At 39.6% G+C, this 23,394-nt stretch overlaps 1 non-coding gene across 1 annotated transcript; it reads left to right on the top strand.

Moving 5' to 3' along the window:
• The first annotated feature begins 3,715 nt into the window (after positions 1-3,715).
• On the top strand, positions 3,716-3,794 carry LOC127665360 (small nucleolar RNA SNORA32). Its single transcript, XR_007973402.1, has one exon. It is a non-coding gene; the product is annotated as a small nucleolar RNA SNORA32 (small nucleolar RNA).
• Positions 3,795-23,394: the final 19,600 nt, after the last annotated feature.

The raw sequence follows: 23,394 nt of genomic DNA, 5'->3' as shown, positions 1-23,394 counted from the left end.
GTTTAATCACGATCTGAATTCAGAATCAGATGACTCATAACATATTTCATCACAAAATATTCTCTAAGTGGTTTGCCACATATCTAATGTAGTGAGAACAAGGGTCTCAATATGAGACCTTTCCCTTTGCCTTTCTCTTTTCCTTCTGTCTGACAAATAAAGCAAACCAACTGAGCAGAATTGTTTGTAAGATAGAAAATACAGTGATTTTGTGTTTGGTATAATCTTCACTGCAGAGTTTTGTCACATCTACATTAAGACATGGGCTTTATTCTCCATCCTAGGTAGGAATCTACTTCTGCTCTTCACCTAAGTCTGAGCCTCACAGCTCAATGTGACTACAGAGAGAGGAGGAGAAAGCAGACATTTGGGTCTAACCCTAACCACTTGCTTGAATGTAAATGAGACCCGAGACTGGCAAGCTTGTTCTAGGAGGCAAGCACAAAAGCAGAGGAATGTTCCTGCAGATGTTCATAGCTTAACTCCCAAAGATGGAAATTTACCTTGCAGGAGCAAAAGAACTTTGTATATGAGACTAAGGATTATGAAGTGGAAAGATTAGCCTTGAGTACCCATTTGGGCCCACCAAAAATCCAAGATCCCAGAGAAGCAAGAAAACCATGACAGAGGATGGAAATCAAGTTCAGATGACCCAAAACCATGAGCCAAGGGACGTGAAGCACAGCGAAAGACAGAAAGGGCAAGACCGTAGATTTTCCTTTGAATCTTTAGAAGGAACGCAACCCAGCCAGGGAGACTTCTAACCATCAGAACTGCTGTGGTTTGAATTAGAAATGTTTTTGTTTTTTACAAACTCCAGGGTTCTTAGCTGGTGGTGCTAGTTCAGGAACTCTGGAAATATTAGCAGATTGGTCTACCTGGTGGAGGGAGGTCACTTCAGTTAGGGTTTTGGAATTTTAATTTCCCTAGGCTCTGTCTCAGCCTCTGTCTCTGTCTATTTCTATCTGTTTCTTTTTTGTTTGTTTTGTTTTGTTTGTTTGTTTGTTTTTTGAGACAGGGTTTCTCTGTGTAGCCCTGGCTGTCTTGGAACTCACTCTGTAGACCAAGCTGGCCTCGAACTCAGAAATGCACCTGTCTCTGCCTCCCAAGTGCTGGGATTAAAGGTGTGCACCACCACCATCCGGCTTCTTTTTCTGTCTCTCCTCTTCCTCCTCCTCATCTGCTTCTTCCTCCTTTTCCTCCCCCCTCCTCTTCTCCTTCTCCTCCTCCTCCTTCTTCTTCCTGTGCAATGAGGTAAACAACCTCCTTTTCCACACCTCTGGTCCTGTGATGTTCTCCTTATATACACGATGATTCCTAGTGATCATAGATTGAACCTTATAAAAGCCAGGATTCCAAATACATCGTCCCTCCCTTAAGTTGCTCAAGTATTTTTGTCACAGCAACACAAAATAAAAGAAGAAGACTAGCTACACGTTTGTGTTGTTGAAGAATAGCAGGTTAATGGTAATTTGTTATAGCTTCAAAGAGAAATGAAGACAAGAGGCTTGGGGACCCAAACAGATGAGCTTTGTGTAGGCAACAAGAAACACAGCAAAGTCCTCAGCAAATCTGAGCCCAGAAGGACAAAGGAGAAGCAGTTGCCTTCTGGAAAACATGGTCCAGCTTATGCCATGCCTCAACAGAGGGAAACAATGACTGTCCTTTCTACAACAAGGTGAGTAAAGAGAGCAAGGTCAGTGAGCTATCCCAGTAAGAAAAGGGTTATGACCACCTTGAGGAAATACGAAGGGCAGGTATCACAGGATAGCTACTCACTAGGTGAGTCTTATCAGAGGGCCAAGATCTAGACTCCAATCTTTGATCTGGTTGTCTATGACAGTCTAGAGCTGCCATTGGAGGACGTCTCTTCCCTTTCCTGTCTCGTGAGAAGAACTCTCAGGGGAGCCTCACCATTGAGGAAGAGATAGTTTGTAGGCTATCCTCCCTTGGAAGGGCAAGGGCAAACAGTGGCTGACACTGTACTAACAGTTGTAGTGAGAATTCTGGAATTTATATATGTCTATATGTATGTATATGTATATATATACACATTTTTGTATGTATATACATGCACACACACACACACACACACACACACACATCCCCCTCTATCCTTTCTCTCCTATCTAGTGATAGGGAGTGAAACTAGGGGGATAAAGTATAAAGAAAAAGAAAAAGAAGAACCCACCAAGTAGCAAAGACCAGGTACAGACAGTACCAGGCCCAGAGAAGAAGAGAAACCTGGAGAAGAAATTTGCTTCTCTACAGTTTGAGAGAGGAAGGTGGAAAGAGGAACATAATTATTCCTCTATGCTACTCCTAGCCCTGAGTTCTCTGAACCTATAGGAACTTCATAGTGACCCGCCCACTCCTGCTTGCCTGGTTTATGCACCTCTTAGGGAACTATTTAACTCCCTGTGGAGTGGTTCAATAAACTGTTTGGAAGAGACAGCAAGTAGATATGAAACTGAATATTAATGTATAGGTTTAAGGTAATTGGTTTGCAGTTTACCTTTAACATAGTAGCTATCAATTTTGAACGTAATTCATGGGCACTTTTCTGTGACTCTTTTAACAAATAATTTAGGCCAAATTAATATTCATCACAAATATCAGGACCTGCTGGGTTTTATTTCGTCAGAACTTTAAACTTCTGTGTCTACTGTGAAGGCACAGGTTTGCTGCTGCTTCTACTTTTTAAAATATGAGGTGTACAGGTCACCCTCCCTTGATGGCATCTATAGCTGTTAATAGTATTTAATTAAATAGAACAAGAATAAACTCCATGTGCCAAGTTTTTCATTGTTCTTCACCAAGTATTTCCAGAAGACTGTATTATTACCCATTTAGATCAAATCATAATGGCCTTTAAGACTATACAATTGCCTCTGCTATGATCAAATCAGCCAAGGGAGAGAACTGGTTGGGGTGAATGTAGCTTGCACCCATTTGCTTTGGTATGTGGCCTCAGAGAACAGAGGTGGGGACATCCAAAGGTAAAGGCGAGAAGTCAGGAGGTCTAAAACCTGAATAACTGCTATTGGTGGGAATGTAAATTAATCCAGCCATTATGGAAATCAGTATGGAAACTTCTGCAGAACTTTAAATTTGTACTAATGTATTGCTTATGCCCCCAAAACAATGGCTATCTTACTATGGAGTTACCACTTACCCATGTTTGTTTCACCATTCAGAATCAGTGCAGTTGTTTTTATGTTTTGCTTTTCTGTTTTGTAGACCATTTGCCAAAATCAAGAGCTTGTGGGTTCAACTCCAAGTCGATATTTATTTGAGTTTAAATACAAGAGAATTTAGTAACTAATTGTTCTTGGAGGAAACTCATTGGGAGCCAGGAATGTTGGAGAAGGCAAGATAGGAAGCTGGAGAACTCTAGCAAGGTTCTTCAGGAAACTTCTACATGTTCTGCAGGTAGGGTTCCACTGTCAATTTAATAGACACGTATAGGCACACACATACAGACATAAACACACACAGAGACATAAATACACACACACATACACGGAGAGAGACAGACAGACAGAGACAGAGAGAGGGGGAGGGGAGGGAAAGAGATCACGTCTTTGTACATGCTGTGTGTACTTTCTCAAGACTCTCTAGCATTTCACCCAAATGACTCTTGACTGAAAAAAATTCCCCACCCTTCCCCTTCCTTTTCTTCCTCTCTTGACTTCTGGATAAAAGGCGACAACAATGGATATGACCATAAAGAAAAATTACCATTAGGTTTTCCATATGCTACTTGACTAGCAGTTAACCTGTTGGGAACATTTGTTGGAAAAAAAAAAAAACAAAAAGGTGACAACAGGGTCTGTTACAGCTTTCCCTTTCTGATGGCTCTTAAACAACTCTAAGGGCTTGCCAGGGTCCTTTTAGCCCTAGGTAGTTACTCCTCTGCTTCCACTACAAAGCACACAGCCTCCTGCTGCAACATTACTCTGTTACATTGTTTCTCTTTCTCATCATGGTGGGACAAAGAGAATGGGTCTTTTTCATTTTATGTCTTTAGATTCTGATTCAGTGTTTACTGAGTCAGTTAAGTCCGTGAAGTAAAAACAGATGGTAGAAGTAGAGAACTTGCTTGTATGGGAGTCTTAAATACTTTATGAGGTGTTTGAGAGTCTATTTGAATATATACTATAAGCCAAAGTTGCCTAAGCTCACTACCTCCTTACTGTTGAGCTTTATGTGACTGAGCAGTAACTGGTGTGTCAACTTTAGTGTCTCTTTGATGTGGCTGTAAGATTTTACACTTATTTTATGATTCACCATGTGGTTGCAGATATGTACTAGAGAGATTTAATAGGAGAATTAAGCCAATAACAAAAATGAGTAACTTGATCATTTCAGGATTAAAATATATACATTTTCCACCTACAAACACATTCTTTAAATGAGGTAGCATTAAGTCTGAAGGGAGTGATGACATTGTCTAAATTTTAAAGTCAACTTTGTCCTTGAAAAGAAATCAAAGTTTGTAACACCTTAGGCTTTACAGCATTTTATTTGAAACAAATGTCTTTTTTCATTTGTCAAATGAATGCTCAACAAACAAACAAACAAGCAAGCAAGCAACCATGATCCTTACAAGATGGCTTCAGTTTCAAGGGGAATATTTCGTTCTGATTTGCAAGTTGATGGCTATAGCTTTGTCTTACCAATGATAGGGATGCAGACATAGAGGCACAGACAATGCAAACGGTGAGTATCAATCTCGAAGGTTATTGTTATTCTTTTTTTCCTTAAATAAGCTTTGATGGGAGAATTCTGACTAATGTTGTACACAAGAAATTTATACCAATACTTCCATTAGATGAGAACATGTCATAAAATATATGAATGTAATAGACTTGGCACACACAAAATGAAATGAAATTATGCTCAGGGCATTTGGAAAGTTTCTCTCTGTAAAACAAATGAACAGTGCCTCCATTTAAATCCATTAAAAACGAAGCCCAGTTTTTCAAGAAGGGCCTTAGTTTGCAGAATTCTCTTTGCATTGGTTTTTCATGCATCCATATTGCAGCCCTTTAAAACAGATACGCTCATCAATGCAGCGCTCTCTTCTTTCCTAGGTATCTCTCATAATTAGTAAATGTAATAGGTTGTTAAAATTAAACTAAATGTAGTTATTAGGACATAAGTTCGTTACATGTGTTTACTCGACCTGTATTTGCAGAATGAAACAGTGCCCTGTTTCCTGGAGTAAAATTAAATTTGTTGGACTTTCTGAGTATTATATTTATAGCTGGCTTCTCCATCTGGGGACTTCCTTCCTGCCAACTACATCCAGAGATGAACTCATGGAGGGTGTCTTGGTCTTGTGGAAATCAACAGGAAGGCTGGGCCGAATCTGTGATTTACATTTAAAGATATTTCTGTGTACACACCAGCAAATCACCCTCATCAGCTTTACTTGTTAAAGGGCATCTTTGAAGGAAAAGAATTGGAATGATGGATTTATTGAGTAGAATTTAGCTTACTACACAAAAGATGCTTTTTTTTTCTTTGTCATTGTTCATTTGGGGTCCCATTTTCTGTTGTTATCACATTTTGACCTCCTGTGTGAGATGAAATTGTTTTTGTTAGCACCTCTTGTACAGCATAGATTTATGTCTCACTAATCTTTTAAAAAAATCCACAGAAATGCATGGTAGATAAACAAGCAAGCCAACACTGCACTGGCATCGCCTTCCCATGCTGGTGGGACCTTCTCCTCACAGCCAGTCTTCAGCAAGGCACCGCCTACACTTGTTATCTTTACTGCTTTACCTCTAATTTTCTGTGAACTCAAAATTCTTCCAGTACTAATAATAATACTTGACAGTCTCTGTGCGAGTGGACTTTGAGGTAGAAGAAGTTGGTCTTGCATACATACATATACATATATATACACGCATATATATATATATATATATATATATATATATACACACACACACACACACGTGTGTGTGTGTGTGTGTGTATACATATAACTTAAAATTAAGCATGTCAGTAAATATCTGAAAAATCTGCTAGCCAATAACATTAATGTTTACTGAGTACTTAATGTGGTTCAGGCAATACCTCATGTGACCCTGTGACTTATCCAGGATATCCACACTCTGAGGTAGAGATTTTATACTCTGAGGGGTGTGATATCAGAATATTGTAGCTTGGAATCCAATAAGATAGGTCTCTTAGAGCACTCCAATTTTGAGTAAGCAAAACAACCAAGGTTTGAATCCTTAAAATCCAGTCCCAATAGAATTTAAATTCAGAGAGCAAAGTTAAACACAATGGGAGGAGAAATGAATGAATTAGTATATAAAGTTTATGGGAATATGATTGTGGAGATATTTCAGTTGGGAAAGTGTGTGTTCTACAGTTTTAAGAGCCTGAGTCCAATCCTCAGTACCCATAAGAAAAGCCAGGCAGGCCCTTGTAATCCTTGGGATGGGGAGGTAGAGAGAGATGGGTCTCTTGGGCCATCCAATCTAGTCTAACCAGGTGAGCCCAGGTACAGTGAGATAATTTGTATCAAAAAACCAAGATAGATATTTTCTGGGAAACAACACCCAAAGTTGACCTTACACACACACACACACACACACACACACACACATACACACCACATACACACATACACTGGCATGTGCATGTGTATGCATGCACAAAAAGCAACTTCAATAAATATGTAAAGTTATGCTAGCGAACCTCTGCCTTGTTGATTTGGACTGGATAGTCGAACTTGAGCTTGGCCAACAGCTGGTGAGAAAAGGAAGCTTTGTCATGATGACTGCATGTCACCAGGGCAATGACTCAATTTGTCTAAAATCTGAAAACAAACATCTGCTCAAGTAAACGTGCAGCTGATCTGGCTAAGGGGGCCCAGTGCCTCATGACAGCCATCACAGATGATTTCCTGCAGAGGCCCCTGGGGTGCGTGCATTCCTTCAAACCATTTTCACATGAGCATCTTATTTCTGAATTACGTTTTAATGTCAAAGTCCTAGGATCATCAGACTTTCCTTTCTCATGGCCTGTATTCTCTTGGTGTCTATGGTCACATGCTTAGTTTGCATACAGCAGGTGCAGAATAAATGTGGTAGGTCCTCAACAGAAAATGTAAACAAGGCAGTCAGAACAGGGGCTGTTAAAGGGGTCCTTCATCTCAGTATTTATAAGAAAAGGTTTTCTCCTTTGTTTTCCTTCTGAAAACCTTTAACCATGGACCATAAGACAGCAGAAACATCCCCAGAAACTATTTGTTTATAAGCAAGTTTTATTCAGAGGAAATAGTTTATGATTTGAGGCTTGCCACAAGTTTGCTTTTCCCATGCTCAAATAATAATTATTTTTGCTTCTATTGTTTCACGACACAAACTTGAAACAGTTTTAAAATTGCGATCACTTTTAGTTACTGATAAATCCTTTACAGGAGAGAGGGAGGTGATGGGGATGAGAGTTGGAAGACATTATAATCAATCAAGTATGGGAAAAACTTATAGAGATGGAAAACAAAGCAAAAAAAAAAAAAATCACCAGGAGAATGTGTATTGAAACATAAGGCAAATAACGGGGGTTCTCTTCATTCAAGCAGACAATGTTTACTAGGTTCTTGTATAGCAATCTTGATATTCATACAGGTAAGTAACAACAACAACAAAAAGCTTTGGATTCTACCCAGAAGCCAGAAGCATATGAGAGGCCACATGACTGGGAAAGTCAGCAAAAGGCAAAATGAAAGGCAGGGGCACCCTTTCAGGAAAAGAAACCAAAGGACAGGGCATGCATTCAAGAAAAGTATCAATCAGTCCTTAAAAAAAAGTACGCACAAATACAGAACAAGTATTTCTGTTTGATGAGTTAAATATAGAATCACTCCTAGCTAAATCCTCAAGAATAACTCAGGATAGGTATTCACACAGGAATGTATACACACACATTCACAGCAGGATGAGTAACAATGACCAAATGATAGAAACACCTAATTGTCCATCAGAGGAAAAATGGATAGGGAAATGGGATACCTGCAAATAGTAAAATATTATTCACCTGTGAAAATGCATGAGGTACTGATGTGTACTATATCCCAGTGAACCTCAAAACAATAATAGCTGAAGCGTTGAAAGAAGCTTACGGAAAACATTCAGACTTGATAAATTCATAGACAGGAAACGTAGAGGTGTGAGGGCTGGAGGTGTAATTGAAAAGAAAAGGCTTAGCGGGAGAGGCTCATCCAGAAGTAATGGGAATAATTCACAACCAGATAGATTGGAATTGTGCAATTCCATTGTGTGGAAAGGTGGGAAGTATCATGTATTGATCACTGTAGAGTGGCCTCATTTATAGTCTGTGGGCTTCATCTCAATACGTCAACACTTAAATGCCCAGTTCATCAACTCAAAAATTTAAATTCATTTCCTTTCAGGACGGAAGGAAGAAGGAGAGAGGCTGAGGTAGAAAAGGGTCGCGGTAATTTCATTTTGAACTTTGAAATAACATTTAACTTAGAAAAACTACTACTTAATTTAGTAAAATTATTAAATGCTGGCTTGCTGTGCTTTTATGATAGTGTATGATAGTGTGACAATGAAGGGTACACACCCCAGATGAACAAAGGATAAAACACCAGAATACTGGAGTATAAAGAAATCCAATTCTCTTCAAAGACAAATAATGTTAGCTGTAGGTTGGACTTTTGAGACCAAGTTGAATAGGTCAGTGTAACAAATAGGAACTGGGAGACCATAGAATGAACTGGAATGCTCACGAGAACCGAAGGTCTGCCTCACAGGCCTTCATCAGAGACAAAGTGATGTAGCAGGAGCTCACATTACTTTTCTTTGCTTTTGTTCCATGGACATTTGGAGAGTCCAGAGGATGGAACCCAGGGCCTTGAGCCAACCAACCAAGTTCTCGACTCATGAGCTACACCCAGCTCCTACATATGTATCATGCGTCCTGAAGATAAAAGGCCCTGTATCATACAGAGAGGTCAAAGAAGAGTCTGTACTGAGTCAGGAAAATCCTCCCAAGTCTTATGGACAAAAAAATCCAGTTTGAGCACATTAACCACTTTTAATTTTGAGTTATTCTGTAACATTCATAGGTCACCCATGTGGAAGAAGTGGGTCATGTTCCCTAAGGGATGAAAAAAATCTGTGATTTTTAGGTTTGTCTTAGACAAAATTAAAGTGAAAAGGCACTCATGCCACTGACAACTTTTTAACTCATCAAAGACCCGAAGACTACTTTTGCATTAGTGGCATTAATAAAAGTGTCTGCCCTCCTAATGCCATAGAAGCTTTTGTAGTCTTTAAGTCCTATTTTTTAATGCCCATTAAAATAAATTTTAGAATACAATATCTGAGACAAACATGATAAAACATCTGAGAAATTAGCCAGTTCCCGTGTGAGCTAGCGTCCTTGAAAAGTCAGGTGTGATTTCCAAAGTGACTCTGGGAATTTCTACTCAGCATTGGCACCCCAGCCTGACTGCATCTGCCCAACAAATGCAAGCATCAGGTTGGAGAGGAGAGAGGCTAAGTCTTTCTGCTCTCAGTGTCACTGTAAGTCAGCGTCTCAGAGATGCTTTGATGGACCCCAAGCTTTGAGTAGCACCTGAGTAAAACAATAATCAAAAGACCTGAAGTCAGGGCCACTATTAAAAATAAGAGCCCTCATTTCTTTAGTTTATAGCAGACATTAATAGCAGACATTAATAGCACATTAATGTCTGCTGTTGCTTTTGTAATATCCTATTTTGTATGTTACATTGTGTGTAGGGGGCATGAGGGTGTGCCAATGTGTGTGTTTATTCCTTTTCAGTTTTTATAAAGATGTGAATGAATAAGTTACAGAATCTTGATTTGTATTTTTTGGTGACTGGCATATTGGATACATAAATTAATCCAAACCAATAAAAGTAATTCAATATGTTCTCTGTGTATGTTAATCTTCAACATAAATAAAGTCTGAAAATTTCCTCTCACTTAGGAATCATATTTGTTTTTTTGCCTTTGGAGACAATGGAAGAAATTAACATGAGCACAAAAAGGAAATTAATATGACACATTAGCAAATAGGAGTTTCTAAGATGTTTACATTTTCCTCCTAGCCATTAAGTAATGCACATGGAATTTCTAGATACTTTGTATAAGTAATGCAGGGGTTTTTCTGACACTTACACACACCTCTATACAGTGTTTTGATCCTGACCACCTCTTTGACACCCCTTCTTTAGCTTTTACCCCTGACCTCTTCTCTAATAGACTCTCCCTCTATTCATATATCTCCTTTCCCCTAAAGTCCATGCATGAATGAAAGTGTGTGGTACTGTCTTCGCAGTTTGCCTTATTTTATTTAACACAGTGGTCTCCAGTTCCATCTGTTTTCCTGCAAATGAAATGATTTCATTCTTTTTCAAGGCTGAAAATGCCATAAATAATTGTGAATGTGGAACGTTTTCTTTATCATCTGTTGATTGGCATCAGTCAATAATGCACTAATAGTAGTGAGTATGAGGCGCCTTAACTTTTTGCTTCTCAAAGTATTTTGCCAGTCCAATAAATGGCCATTAGTGAGTGAATGGGCAAGGAGAATTTGCCATGTAAATACAATGGATGCTATTAAGACTTCAAAAAAGAGGAAAATTCAGACATCTGCGACAACATTCGTAAATGTTCAAAAAACTAAGTGAAATAAGCCAGGCTGCCGGATGGTGTTTCTGTGAGGTAGTTAGAGTCAGACATGCAGAAGGTGTCAAAAATGACACCTGGACCTGCGAGATGGTTGGGAAAGTCATGGTAATGAGTGCAGAGTTTGGTTTTGCTGAATGGAAAAGACTTTTGTGGATGAGTGGTGTAACAAAAGGCGATGGTACTGACAAGATAATATGGATGTATTGGATGCTACCGAACTGAACAGTTAAGAGCATTTAGCATGGAGTGTTTGCCAAATTTAAAATGTAAAATAATCAATGTGTATGGAATTATGACAACTTTAGCTTTCTGTGAAATTGTTATTAATTATGTATTTATTAATTTAGTTTATTACAAACATATACACACGCATTTGGATCTCTCTCTCTCTCTCTCTCTCTCTCTCTCTCTCTCTCTCTTTCCCCTAGTTATCTCCATTTCATGCCTATCCATGAACCCCTTCTCTCTAAAAATCTCTTTCCCATATTCATAACTTTCAGGTTGGTTTTGTGACCCATTTGGTTTATTCAAGGCCATCTATGTGACCATTGTATCTGTTTTAGGGTTTTTTTTTTTTTTTGGTTGTTATTGTTAATTTGTGTGGGGTTTTTGTTTTTGTTGTTTTGCTCTAAAGAGATATTATGACCAAGACAACTTTTATAAAGCAAAACATTTAATTGCTGCTGGCTTACAGTTTCAGAGATTTAGTCCACTGTCATCATGGTGGGGAGCATGGCAGCCATGCGGCTGGAGAGTAGCTGAGAGTTCCACATCTTGATCTTCAGGCACCAAGGTAGAGACTGGATGTGATTCACACTGGGCATAGCTTGATCACTGAAGACCTCGAAACCCTGACTCCACAGTGACACATTTCCTCTAATAAGGCCAAACCTCCTCCAAGAAGGCCACACCTCCTCCAATAAAGCCACACCCCCTCCATCCAATAAGGCCACACCTCCTTCAATAAGACTATACCTCCTAATAGTGCCACTCCCTAAGGCCAATCATTCAAACATATGTTTGCATCTATGGGGGGCAGGCTTTCTTATTCAAACCACCACAGCATTGGAACTATGCAATGGAGCCTGGTGGAGCCACAGCTGTGTACACACCAAAGGGGATGATCTCCCCTGAAAACCTATCAGGGACAAATAGTCTCAGCAGTTAGTGGTGGGGCTCCCTAAAACTACTGTCCATGCCTGATTGCTGACAGAATCATTGCAGGTACCTGCGCCTGCTCTGAGTTCATGATTGCCATGGTTTCGCCGAGATGGAGTTTTGTAGTCCCTTTGCATTTCTTTTGGCTTTTGCATTTTTATGTCCCCTCTTCTAAAATGTCCCTTGGGCCTTACAGGGAATGGTATAGATGTTCTGTCTGAAGCAGAACTCTCATCTGCCATTCTCTCTCATCACCTTGTGCAGTCATGAGTCACAGTGAACAGTCACCACTGTTCATTGGGAAGAGTGTTCTCTGGAAAAGACTGAGGGCATCATTTGCTTGGCAGTTTCTGGGGCCTAGAGGAAGGAGCCCTCTGAGAGAAGAAAGGAGGAGGCCCTACTTCATGCCATAGGGGCTCGCTTTTATTCTTAAATTCAAGTAATTTTTGGATAAAAATATATTTTCAAATGCATCTAGTGACTTAGATACAATCTAATATGACATCTGTTGGAGTAATAGGCCACATGTGATACACTATGCATTGTCTTTGTTAGTGAATTAAATTCTCAGAATCAATAAAATAACTAACCAATAAGAAAACTGAGAGTCAAAGAAAAGAATTTAAGTACTTTTGTTTTAGTCACATTGGACTAAAGCCAGGATTTGAGCTTCGTTTTTGTAACAAGAAGTTTTGTAAGATTCAGAATAGAAATTCAAATGAGGGGCTGGCAGGGTGGCTCAGCAGGTAAAGGTGCACGCTGTCAATTCTGATGACCTGGAACTCACACAATGAGAAAAGAGAACTGACTCCTGTAAGTTGTCCTTTGGCTTCCACAAGTTGTGGCATATAACCATTCCCCAATAATAAAGAAATCCAAATTAGCTTCAACAAAGAGTTAATGTTCTCCAGATATTCCAGTTCATGAGAGCAGGCTCTGGTCTTGATTCTTTCCTTTTTGTCAATTAACTTATTTTATTGAATATCTTTGCTTATAGAACTAAGTCATACATCTAGGAGATTCTACTTATTTACTTATAAAAGAAGTTCTGACCATGTGGGTCCATGACCCCTTGGGGAGGGGGTCAAATGATCCTTTTACAGGGGCCACCTAAGACCTTTGGAAAACACATATATTAACTTTACAATTCATAGCTGTAGCAAAATTACAGTTATAAAGTCGCAATGAAAATAATTTTATGGTTGGAGGTCACCATAACAAAGAACCGTATTAAAGGATCATGGAGTTAGGAAGGCTGAGAGCCACTGACTTAGACACATGCCTGACAGTGACAGGGTTGGTCCACCAACTTAGCTTCTGTCTATATCCTTCACAGTGTTCTTACCAAAGGCTGATGAAGACATCATCTGACATTCTCATTTCCTAGGGGAGATCAGACTTACTATGGATTGAGAACAATAGAACCCCAAATAAACGGTTGCCATTAACCAGCCTGAGGATCTTCCAGGGAGATGGTCCCTTTCATTTTGTTAGCTAGAGATGGGTTCGAGGTGTTTGGCTGCACCCTGATAGAGGCATCCAGGTGTTCCCAGTCAGAGGCTGACTCTTGAACTTGCTGAGGCATCTTGAAGCCTCAGGTCAGATGCTAAGAATACTGGCTCCCATACTGAAGGTCACATACACCAGCTACTGCTCTGCTCTAGGTGGTCCTACAACAGGGCCCGGGCTGTGGACCACCTCTCCCCAGGTGAATGAAGAGTGTGGCTGTGTTACCTCAATGAAGGGAAAGCATATATTCCCATGGCTGAATATATATTTCTTCTATTCCTCCTTTGTGTAAACACCAATGAGATATTAAAGTGTTCAAGTATGGTCCACCATGCATCTCCCTCAAGTATGGTCCACCATGTTTCTAATAGTATTCATTTCCATGTCATGCCATGCTCCCACTTGCTTCCAAGCAGGACAGTTCAAAGCAAATGGTTTCAGAATGTCTGGCCATGAATCTTGGCTCTAACCTTTCCCTTCTCCTTTGATTCTGCCTATCACATATGTTGGCCTCATCATCATCCTGCCTGTAGTGTAGGTGAGAAGATATCACCAGGTAAGCAGGCATCATGAGCCAACTTGATCAGGATAGTCCATACAACTGTCCTTAACATAGTCTCTGATCATCACAATGCTAACCGTAAGTTATTACTGGGGGCCAACTGGAAATAAAACTGGTCCACCCTGCCAACCATGGCAATCCCTGTGGTTATTCCCAAGCATGCCATGCCCCAAGGCACTGGAGCTGTTTCTCCCTGCAGTGGCGCTGTGCCATTGTGCTCCTTGGTGATGTCTCTGGCTTCCTATTCTTTTCTCTGCTCTTGCCATCTCTGTAAATGGATCTTTCCGGTTATTACTGAGCTTCTTGCCAGCAGTGTTTTCATTGCTTCTCTGATTATTTAATTATCTGCTGGTGAGCAGTTGGGTCCTGAGAACGTGGAAAACATTCTCTTATTAGAGATTTATATGAAATATTAAAATCAGCCTAATAGTGATGGCGCATTGGTGTGTCCTGAGAAAAAGAGCATCTTGAGTCTTCGTGCATGCAGCTGGCGGCTCCACTCTGTGCTGCTCTCGTCTGTTTTTGCACATTTATTGGTTCATTCTCAAGTTTCCTGCAAGTCTAAAATGAGTCATTTCTAGTTATATTTAAAGTTATGCAAATAATGTATAATACGCCTATGTGTTTCAATGCTATTATGAACCAGCGGAATTTGAATTTTTCACATTGATTTTTTTTAAGAGATACTTGCTAAGAAATGCTTATTCTTAGATATGCTAGTTTTGCAGTTTGCTAACTTTAAAAAAATATTCAAATACAAATGCAAAATGAGTAGATTGGCAGGATTAAGATTTGATGATTGTTATATTTTATATAGGAATTGAGAATTTCTGTGCAATTTTTTTTAAATGGAAACTTATTATTTAAATGTTAAACTTTGCTCTGCTAATTCTGCTTGCCATTCTGTTTTGATTACTTTTTACTTTCCCTATTGGAATGTTTTACTTGTATTGAATGAGCAAACAATTTTCTATGGTTCCTAGACTTTACTTTCACACTTGATCTTAGCCAAAGGGCCGAGAAGCGATTAGACTTTACTTTCAAAGAATGCATTTGTCTGCTTTTTGTCCTTCTGAAAGCTCTTACTTTTTTTCTTTTTATTTTTTTATTGAATATTGTCTTCATTTACATTGACAATGGTAAAACCTTTCCCGATTTCCCCCCTCCCCTAAGACCCACACCCCTCCTCCCACCCTCTGCCTCCACTTATATGCCCCTCCACCAGACCCATTCCTACCCCCCCATTTCCCTTTGTAGGGGCATCTTTTGAGCCTTTACGTGACCAATGACCACTCCTCCTACTGATGCCCAACAAGGCATTCCTCTGCCACATTTTTGGCTGGAACCATGTGTACCCCTTGGTTGATGGTTTAGTCTCTGGGAGTCCTGGGGTGTCTGGGTGGCCGAAATCATTGTTCTTCCCATGGGGCTGTAAACTCCTTCATCTCCTCCGTACCACCCTCCAGGTCCTCCATTGGGGACCTCACGCCCAGTCCAATGGTTGACTGCTAGCATCTGCCTCTGTATTTGTAAGGCTCTGACAGGGTCCCTCCAGAGACAACCATGGCATGCTATTTTTGGTATACACTTCTTATCGACCATGGTAGTGTCGGGTTTGATGACTGTTTATAGGGTGAATCTCCAGGTATGGCAGTCTCTGGGTGGCCTTTACTTCAGTCTCTGTTCCACATATTGCTCCTGGGGGTATTTTGTTCCCTTTCTCAGAGGAACCAAAGCATCCTCACTTAAGTCCTCCTTCTTGAGCTTCCTGTAGCTGGGTGAATTGTAACTTATTTATTTTGAGCTTTTGGGCTAACATCCTCTTATTAGTGACTGCAAACTATGTTTCTTTGTGATTGGGTTACGTCACTCAGGATGACACTTTCTAGTTCCATCCATTTGCTTATTCATTTCATGAATTCATTGTTTTTAATAGCTGAAATAGTACTCCATTGTGTATATATACCATGGTTTCTGTATCCATTCCTCTGCTGAAGGACATCTGGGTTCTTTCCAGCTTCTGGATATTATAAATAGGGCTTCTATGAACATAGTGGAGCATGTGTCATTATTACATGTAGGAGCATCTTCTGGGTATATGAACAAAAGTAGTATAGCTGGGTCCTCAGGTAGTACTATGTCTAATTTTCTGAGGAATTGCCAAACTGATTTTCAGAGTGGTTTTACCAGCTTGCAATCCCACCAACAATGGAGAAGTGTTCCTTTTTCCCCACATCCTTTCCAGCATCTGCTGTCCCCTGAGTTTTTCATCTTAGCCTTTCTGACCCATGTGAGGTAGAATCTCAGTGCTGTTTTGATTTGCATTTCCATGATAACTAAGGATGCTGGACATTTCTTTAGGTGCTTTAGAGCCAGCCATTCGAGTTTCCTCAGGTGAGAATTCCCTGTTTAGCTCTGTACCCCATTTTTTAATAGGGTTATTTGATTCTCTGGAGACAAACTTCTTGAGTTCTTTGTATACATTGGATATTAGCCCTCTATTGGATGTAGGGTTGGTAAAGATCTTTTCCCAATTTATTGGTTGTCGTTTTGTCTTATTGACCATGCCCTTTGCCTTACAGAAGATTTGCAGTTTTATGAGGCCCAGTTGTTCTTGTTCTTAGAGCAGATCTTGTTCTTAGAGTCTTGGTATTCTGTTCAGGAACTTTTCCCCTGTACCGATATGTTCAACATGCCGATATCCCCACTTTCTCCTCTATAAGTTTCAGTGTGTCTGGTTTTATGTGTAGATCCTTGATCCACTTGGACTTGAGCTTTGTACAAGGAGACAAGAATGGGTCAATTTGCAATTTTTTGCACGCAGACCTCCAGTTGATCCAGCACCATTTGTTAAAAATGCTGTCTTTTTTCCACTGGATGTTTTTAGCTCCTTTGTCAAATATCAAGTGACCGTAAGTGTGTGGGTTCTTTTTTGGGTCTTCAATTCTATTCCATTGATCTTCCTGCTTGTTTGCATACCAATACCAAACAGTTTTTATCACTATTGCTTTGTAGTAGAGCTTGAGGTCAGGGATAGTGATTCCTCCAGAAGATCTTTTGTTGTGGAGAATAGTTTTTGCTATCCTGGGGTTTTTTGTTATTCCAGATGAATTTGAGAGTTGCTCTTTCTAGATCTATGAAGAATTGATTTGAGATTTTGATGGGCATTGTGTTAAATCTGTAGATTGCTTTTGGCAAGATGGCCATTTTTACTATATTGAACCTGTCAGTCCATGAACATGGGAGACCTTTCCATCTTCTGAGAGCTTCTTCGATTTCTTTCTTTAGAGGCTTGAAGTTCTTGTCATACAGATCTTTCACTTGCTTCATTAGGGTCACACCTAGTGACCCCAAATAATAATGACATATTATTTGGGACTATTGTGAAGGATGTCATTTCTGTAATTTCTTTCTCCTCTTGTTTAGCCTTTGAGTAGAGGAAGGCTACTGATTTGCTTGAGTTAATTTTATATCCAGCCACATTGCTGAAGTTGTTTATCAGCTTTAGGAATTCTCTGGTGGAAGTCTTGGGGTCACTTAAATATACTATCATATCATCTGCAAACAGTGATATTTTGACTTCTTCCTTTCCAATTTGTATATCTTTGACCTCCTTTTGCTGCCTGATTGCTCAGGCTAGGACTTCAAGTACTATATTGAAGAGATAGGGAGAGAGTGGGCAGCCTTGTCTGGTCCCCAATTTTAGTGGAATTGTTTCAAGTTACTCTCCATTTAACTTGATGTTGGCTACCAGTTTGCAGTATATTGCTTTCACTGTTTAGGTATGGGCCTTGGATTCCCAATCTCTCCAAGACTTTTATCATGAAGGGATGCTGGATTTTGTCAAAAGCCTTTTCAGCATCTAATGACCATGTGGTTTTTATCCTTTAGTTTGTTTATGTAGTGGATTATTTTGACAGATTTCCATATATTGAAATCCCATCCTTGCATCTGTGGGATGAAGTCTACCTGATTGTAGTGAATTAGAGTTTTGATGCATTCTTGGATTCAGTTGGCCAGGATTTTGTTCAGTATTTTTTGCATCTATGTTCATGAGGGAGATTGGTCTGAAGTTCTCCTTCCTTGTTTGGTCTTTGGTTTAGGTATAAGCGTTATTATAGGTTCATAGAATGAGTTGGGTAGGGTTCCTTGAGTTTCTATTTCATGGAATAGTTTGAAGAGTATTGGTATTAACTCTTTGAGGAGCTGATAGAATTCCCTGCTAAACCCATCTGGTCCTGGAGTTTGTTTTTTTTTTTTTTTTTTGATGGGAGACTATTAATGACTACTTCTATTTCTTCAGGACTTATGGGACTATTTAGACGGTTTATATGATCCTGTTTTAACGTTGGCACCTGGTATGTAACTAGAAAGTTGTCCATTTCTTCCAGATTTTCAAACTTTGTTGAGTATAAACTCTTGTAGTAGGATCTGATGAGTTTTTGAATTTCTACAGTATCTGTTCTTATGTCCCCCTTTTCATTTCTAATTTTATTAATTTGGATATTGTCTCTGTGCCCTCTGCTTAGTCTGGCTAATGGTTTATCTATCTTGTTGATTTTTTCAAAGCACCAGCTCCTTGTTTTGTTGATTCTTTGTATAGTTCTTTTTGTTTCTGTTTGGTTGATTTCGGCCCTGAGTTTGATTATTTCCTGCCATCTACTCCTCTTGGTTGTATTTGCTTCTTTTTGTTCTAGAGCCTTCAAGTCTACTGTCAAGCTGTTATTGTAAGCTCTCTCCATTCTCTTTTTGGAGACACCCAGAGCTATGAGTTTTCCTCTTAGCACTGCTTTCATTGTGTCCCAAAAATTTTGGTATGATGTGTCTTCATTTTCATTAAATTCTAAAAACTCTTTAATTTCTTTCTTTATTTCTTCCTTGACCATGCTATCGTTGAGAAGAGCATTGTTCAAAGTCCACATGTCTGTGTGTTTTCCATTGCTTTTGCCTGAGTTTAAGACCAGCCTTAGGCCGTGGTGATATGATAAGGTACATTGAATAATTTCAATATTTCTGTATCTGTTGAGGCCCATTTTGTGACCAATTATATGGTCAATTTTGGAGAAGGGTCCATAAGGTGCTGAGAAGAAGGTATATTCTTTTGCTTTAGGGTATAATGTTCTATAAATATCTGTTAGCTCCATTTCATCGATAACTTCAGTTACTTTCACTGTCTCTCTGTTTATTTTCTGATTCCATGATTTGTCCATTTTTGAGAGTGGGGTGTTGAAGTCTCTCACTGTTATTGTGTGGGGTGCAATGTGTGTTTTGAGCTTTATTAAAGTTTCTTTTATGAATGTGGTGCCCTTGCATTCGGAGCATAAATGTCCAGAATTGAGAGTTCATCTTGATAGACTTTTCTTTTGACCAATATGAATTGTCCCTCCTTAACTTTTTTGACAACTTTTGGTTGAAAGCCAATTTTATCCAATATAAGAATGGCCACTCCAGCTTGTTTCTTGGGATCATTTGCTTGGAAAATTCTTTTCCAACCTTTGACTCTTAAATAGTGACTGTCTGTCACTGAGGTAGGTTTCTTGCATGCAGCAAAACGTTGGGTCCTGTTTACATATCCAGTTTGTTAGTCTATGTCTTTTTATTGGAGATTTGAGACCATTGATGTTAAGAGATATTAAAGAAAATAGATTGTTACTTAGTGTTGTCTTCTTAGTTAAAGGTGAAATTGTGGTTGTGTAGCTATCTTCTATTGGGTTTGTTGAAAGATTACCTTATTGATTTTTCTATGGTGTGGTTTGCTGCCTTGTGTTGGTACTTTCCACCCATTATCCTTTGCAGAGCTGAATTTGTGGAAAGATATTATGCAAATTTGCTTTTGTCGTGAAATGTGTTGTTTTCTCTGTCTATGGTAATTGAAAATTTTGCTGGGTATAGTAGTCTGGGCTGACATTTATGTTCTTTTAGGGTCTGTATGACATCTGCCCAGGCTCTTCTGGCTTTCATAGTCTCTGGTGAGAAGTCTGATGTAATTCTGATAGGTCTGCCTTTATATATTACTTGACCTTTTTCTCTTACTTCTTTTAATATTCTTTGTTTAGTGCATTTGGTGTTTTGATTATTATGTGATGGGAGGAATTTCTGCTCTGGTCCAATATGTTTGGAGTTCTGTAGGCTTCTTGTATGTTCATGGGCAACTCTCTCTTTAGGTTAGGGACATTTTCATCTATAATTTTGTTGAAGATATGTACTTGGCCTTTAAGATATAAATTCTTGCTTTCTTCTATACCTATAATCCTTAGGTTTGGTCTTCTCATTGTGTCCTGGATTTCCTGGATATTTTGGGTTACAAGCTTTTTGCATTTTGAATTTTCTTTGACTGTTGAGTCAATGTTTTCTATGGAATCTTCAGCATCTGAAATTCTTTCTTCTATCTCTTGTATTCTGTTATTGATGCTTGCATCTAAGACTCCTGAATTCTTTCCAAGGTTTTCTATCTTCAGAGATGTCTCACTTTGCGATTTCTTTATTGTTTCTATTTCCATTTTTAGATCCTGGATAGTTTTGTTCAGTTCCTTCACTTGTTTGTTTGTTTTTTTCTTGAAAATCTTTAAGGAATTTTTGTGTTTCCTCTTTAAGGGCTTCTACCCGTTGACCCACGTTCTCCTGTGTTTCTTTTAGGGACTTTTGTGTTTCCTCTTTAAGGGCTTCTACCTTTTGATCCATGTTCCCTTGTATTTCTCTAAGGGATTTTTGTGCTTCTATCTGTTGACCCATGTTCTCCTGTATCTCTTTAAGGGAGTTATTTATGTCCTTCTTGAAGTCCTCCATCAGCAATATGAGATGTGATTTTTAAATCTAGTTCTTGCTTTTCTGATGTGATGGAGTATGCAGGATTTGCTGTTGTGGGAGAACTGGGTTCTGATGGTGCCATGTTGCCTTGGTTTCTGTTGGTAATGATCTTGTGTTTGCCTTTAGCCATCTCGTTATCCCTGGTGTTAGCTGGTCTTGCTATCTTTAACTTCTCTGTCCTGCAGGCCTGTGTTTCTGTACTCCTAGGATTCCCTTTCTCTCCAATGCCCTGCAAACAGTTGGTTCTCCAGGAAGTATCAGGTGATGGGATCTTCCCTGTGGCAGACTTGGCAAGGGTTGATTGCCCTGCAGGCTGCTATTTCTCAAATGTTCTGCTGCTGCTGGATCTAGACTGCCCTGCTGAGCTGATTCTCAATGCCCTGCTTCTACCAGTTCAAATGCCCTACTGGTGCCAGTTCTCCAATGACCTGATGATCTGGAGGTTTCTGGGTAGTGGGTCCCAGAGTGGTTCTGGGCCTTGGATGCCCTGCTCCTGCCCATTCTTCAGAGAATATCAGGAAGTATGATTTTTAGCATGTCAGAAGTGGTGCAGGTCTACCACATCCGATGGAAAGGGGCAGTGGCAGGGGAGAAGGGAAGGTTAGAAAGGACCAAAGGGGAGTAGTGATCTGGAGGTTGCTAGATAGTGGGTCCCAGAGTAGCTCTGGGCCTCTGGGATTGTGGGGTGATTCTAACTGGATGCCCTGCTCCTGCCTGTTCTCCAGAGAGTATCAGGAAGTAGGATACTCCTTGTGTCAGAAGTGCCAAAGATCTTACTTTTAATTATATGTACATATGTGTGTTTCTCGGTGGGTGTGCACACATGGGTACAGTTGTCTTTAGAGGCCATAAGAGGGTATCAGATACTCAGTAACTAGAGTTGCAGATAGTTGAAACCCATCTGTCTCAGTGATCTGTCTCAGTCACTGAGATCTAAGCTCAAACCCTCTGCCACAGTAGTGTCACTCTTAAATGCTGAGCCAGCTGTCCAGCCACTTTCCCCCTATTTTTTAATATTGTCCAAGTTATTTTTTATAATACTATTAGATTTATCATCAGTGATAGATAAGATTAGCAATTTTTGTTGCAGTCTGGATAACTCTTCAGGATCTCTCTAATTTTATCCCTAAGTATCCCTAAATATGGAGGAGAATGGAGGTCTAATCTCTTAACTTGAGAGCCTGAACACAAATAGCTCCAAAAGAGATCATCAAAATTCCTTTGAGCCATTGATTTTCCACTTCAATATTAATGCACATTTTGCATTCTCTTCTGTGATATGTCTATAATTACTTTAATAAGAGATATAAGATAATTGCTTGTCATTGAGTTGACTGATGTATCAGCAAGACATGCCATGTTTACTTAAAAACCTGCTTCCTATCACCACAGTAGGAGGATTTGTGTATTAAGTTCATGACTTTTCTCCTATGAGGATTACAATCTCTTCATCCAATTCTTCCCACTGCTTGGAGTCTTTGGGGCCCTCCCATACCTGATACCTTATAACAGCCTTTTTACAGAGGTGCTGCCCTGGCTGCTTGCTCCTTTCCAGGGTTTTTCTTTCTCCTGTCTTCTGCTGAACCACTAATCTGTATACGTGGACTTTTGCTGTGCTGATCTTAGGCCACTGGCACTGCTGCCCACCCCATCACTTGCAGCTGAACTGAAAGCTGCCTTATTTAATAAACCAGTGTGCCTGATTCAGAATTGTTCCGGGAGCTTGCTCTAAGAGCAGACTTGATGTGAGAATTTAGTGCACTGAGTACCAACCTTAATACAGTAACAATAAGGATTGGGTGACTTGACAGTATTGAAGGACTGGTTTGGCTGTGTTTTGAATCATATACATTCATTTCTCTTTAAAGACTATGTGGGTGAATGTTGACTCGTGAAATTTCCAATACTTATGGTTACGATCATGTATCAGATTTATGTGATGACATAATTAAATATAATACAGCAATTGAGCTAATTTGTTTCCACTCTTCCAAGGAACAGGAAAACCCATTGAGACAAAATCATTAATGTCCATCCATGATTTGGGTGTCTTCTTTGGCTTGCAGCAATGGATCTTATTTTTCCTACACATTTGGCTTCTTTACTCATTGTACTTTTAACTCAGCATTTTACTGTTAGAAATATTTGGTTACATCTGTTATAAATTGAATGCTATTGGTTTCCTCAAAATAATTTTCTAGCTCTAAACCCTAATTAAAAGCAGCTGCGTGCTACTGGGTCCGCTCACCAGTTCCCACCTACATCTTCACGAGCTCCACCTATCTCTTCACCAGCTCCCACCTACCTCTTCACCAGTTCCACCTACCATGTCACCAGCTCCCCACTTGTCTATCTTCCTGTTTCAAAAGTTGCCTTTCCTCGAATGGCAGTTCATCGTTTTTGGAGATTTCAAACAATGTTTTTTGCTATATCCACATTTTCGCCCCAGGTCCACCCAGATGCACTGCCCTGTTCATTTCTTACCTTGAAAACTATGCTTTAGATCTTTGTGTTCTTTCTTTTTCCACTGAAGAGCTGAGCCCGTAGGCATGGGAAGAACATGAGGGTGTAGCATTTCTCTCTTTGTGTTGTCGATCTCCTTATCAATTTCCCCCACTACTAAATAGACTTAAATTTACATTTTTTTCT

The sequence above is a fragment of the Apodemus sylvaticus genome, chromosome 14 (genome assembly GCF_947179515.1).
Source record: "Apodemus sylvaticus chromosome 14, mApoSyl1.1, whole genome shotgun sequence".
Classification (NCBI taxonomy): domain Eukaryota; kingdom Metazoa; phylum Chordata; class Mammalia; order Rodentia; family Muridae; genus Apodemus; species Apodemus sylvaticus.
The sequence above is the reverse complement of the archived record's forward strand: the minus strand, read 5'-3'. Positions and strand labels throughout refer to the sequence as shown.